This window comes from Cibotium barometz, chromosome 43, assembly GCF_041138505.1.
Source record: "Cibotium barometz isolate CiBa-2024 chromosome 43, ASM4113850v1, whole genome shotgun sequence".
In the NCBI taxonomy this organism is placed as follows: domain Eukaryota; kingdom Viridiplantae; phylum Streptophyta; class Polypodiopsida; order Cyatheales; family Cibotiaceae; genus Cibotium; species Cibotium barometz.
Genome location: NC_141088.1, coordinates 25136655 through 25140046, shown reverse-complemented (window position 1 = coordinate 25140046; position 3392 = coordinate 25136655).

The window sequence follows — 3392 nt, the reverse complement described above, 5'->3', positions numbered from 1 at the left end:
CATTCAACTGCCTCCCCAAAAGAGAAGATATAATCAAAGATGCTTCTTCCTTGAAGCAACCCATTTTTGTGTAACATACTACAATACTATTTGCAACCTCATGCTTAGTGTCTTGGCAAGTAGGTAGTCCCAAGGAATGAGATAGGCCTCCATTTCCCAATACTCGTCTTATTACCACCTTTTGGGATAAGGTGAATAAGACCATTAGTAAGAGAAGAAGGCATGCTCCATGTGTTCCACATCTCCCAAGCAATGTGATAGGCCTCCATTGACCAGTACTTGGATAATGTGAATAAGACCCTTAGTAAGAGAAGAAGGCGCACTCCATCTCCTGAAGGGCCATAGTGATATGTTCCCCAAAGTCTTCCCAAAATGTCACAAAAAAGGTGGGTGAAAGGATATCGTCCCCTAGACACTTACCATAGACAATTACTGTGAAGTAAAACATGGAGTTCATGCCTCAACTCCTTAATGGAGAGAAGAAGGCATCAAGTGAAGTTGACATGGCATGTCCATAGTTTGAGGGATTTGCATGCATAATTTTGAGAAAAGTCTTTCCCTTAGTTTTTAAGCCTATTCAAAGCATTTTTTGGGAGTTTTAAAATTGCTACAAATTGGTGTAAAGTCAGGGGGTTGTCCTCAAAGAAGAATTGGGTTTGCATGGTAAGAGTACATAAACGCTTAGGTATCTTGTGGAGGAGGGTCTTTTCTATCATATTCCTCCTTAGTCAAGCTATATTTTAGGTGAAAAAAGGGGATATGTTGAGACACAAAGGAAGGGTATAATGTGTGAAGATAACTGGTGTGATGTGTGTATGTGAGAGCAATCTGTACATGTCTAAGCAAGGGTCATCTTGAAGTTCTTGAGATGTTCTACTAGGAATAAGTTGTCCACATAAGCACATCGGGTAAGATTTGGTAAGTTCATGATAGCCTAGAAAGGTATCATTGCAGGTTATGCTATTTTGGACATCTATGAACATAAAAAAAGCGGTTACATTATCTGCTATATATAAATGCCTTGAAAGGAGAACATTAGAAAAAATTTAGACAAAAAAAATTTCCCTCCTTTAAGGGCTCTCTCTCTCTTTCGTGAATTAGGAAAAAGTGCAAAAAACGTTATAATATTCTCTCTCTCTCTCTCTCTCTCTCTCTCTCTCTCTCTCTCTCTCTCTCTCTCTCTCTCTCTCTCTCTCTCTCTCTCTCTCCCCTTTTAGAATCAAGGAGATCCCTTTGGAGATCTCTTTGTAATAGTTAAAATAGATTCACCTTTTATTTTATTGTACTAGTGTCCCATGTCCAAGATTGGGACCATATCTCTTCAAAATTCAAAAAGGTGAAAAAACTACTATTCTATTTGAGCTAAAAATGTGCAACATGTATGATGTGACACTCTTAACTGCCTACATGACTTTTCAACTTCAGATTCCATCAAAATAGGGTGTATTCGACTTTCCAAAATTGAAAAAAAGAAGAAGAAAACATCTTGAGATAGACTTGTGATTTTTGGATTTCTTTTTACCCATGCCTAGCTCTATACTAGAGTGTTTCTATTGATTTTTCCTAAATTTCATTGAGTATTTTGAGTTTTAGGGTTTTGCTTTGATTTGGAGACTTATTTTTATTTAAAAAATAAATAAATAAGGGTTTTGAGTTAGCCATGATTTTACTATGCTTATCTAGGATCTTCCTCATATTTTCTCACTTTCCCTCCTTTGTAGAGGGAAAATTTAAATCTTTGTGTAGCCTTCAACCTTAATAGCCATGCTCTCATTTCTTTGCTCAAAAAATTCCTTTCCCTTTATTATCACATTAATGACATCAAGTCTTCTCAAGTCTTGGACCATTTGAAAGGTAAGTGAGAGAATGAAGGGTATGTTGAATATTTGGTGCCATTTAATTGGAACCAAATATTCATCTGCCCTTTATTCATCTTTTTATTCAAACACAATGCAAAAAATCAAAGGAGAAGAGAGCTTTGGAGCTATGTTTTCTATAATATTTTGGTGATTTGTTGTGTTTCAATTGTTATGTGTTAAGTTTAAGTTAATAATTATGTTTGCTTTTGTTCTTAAGATGATTTGATGTTATAAATAATGCCATTTAATGTTGTTCTTAAGACGATTTGAGTTATCAATAATAGTTTTTAAGATTATTATTTAGTTTAATATTATTTTAATTAAGTTTAATGTATTTTAATATGATAGTTTAATGTATTTTTTTGATGAGGATTAATGCAATGTTATTGTTGTATACTTTTATTGTTATTATGTACTATTATATATTCTATGTTAAGTTTAGGTTAATAGTTATGTTTAATGATAATTTTATGGCATGAATAATGGTATGAGAGCAAAGTTTCATGCTAAGCTAATTCTTGGTTATGTTGATTAGATTATTGTGGTTTACTATAATGATTTTTTAAGGTGGTTGTATGGTACAATGTTTTTTTAAATAGGTTTTAATGTATTTTTTGGTGGTTCAATGTATTGTTTGAAGAAGGTTACTTTTATGGGTTAATGTGTTAGTTTTATATTCGTAATGTTTATTATTATTTAATATTTAATATTTTTATTGTTATTATAGATAGATATAAATACTATGTTATTGTCATATATATTTTTGTTATTATGGTTTAATTTTTATTTAATAATATTATGCATAGGGCAAGATTAGCTCCCAATCCTTTGCTATGATCTAAAAGTAATTGGATGTAAGTTTCAAATCCTATGCTATGATCTACAAGCAATTGGACGTATAGGGTAGGATTAGCTCCCAATCCTATGCTATGATTTACAAGCAATTGGATGTAAGTTTCAAAGCCGTGATGTATAGGAAATGGGTGTTACCTCTTCCTAAACCGTTTTATTTATTGCAAGCACGAAAAGATCTAATGCTAAGGTCTTTTACCTCCCATGCATTTATGCCACCTGCATGTCTGTAAGTTTGGAGCAATGGAGGTGCCCTTCAAGGTGCATGCAGATAATACCTTTGTATTGAATGTATACAAGTTGCAAGTAGCAATGATGAAGTTTTATGACATTGTCAAAGAGAATGCATAGGAAAGCTATATTTTGTTTTGAAACTAGTTGAGAGTGAAGTTGTAAAGGGTCAAAAGTTTGAGTGGGTTAGCTTGATACTCATGAATAGAGCATTGAATCTTAAGATCAAGCTAAGTCACCCAATATACTTTAGTGTGCAATCAAAGAATGAGATATGGAGGTTTGTTGCATTCGAGGTGCCAAAAAATCATATGATTTTAAGTGTATCATTACCAATCTAATCTCTTTGCTGACTAATCATGTTGCTAATTCTCTTTGATCCCCCATGAGCACATCTTGTTCTCTCCTCTTAATCAATCAATTGGTATCAAAGCCTAGTTATGTAGTTCT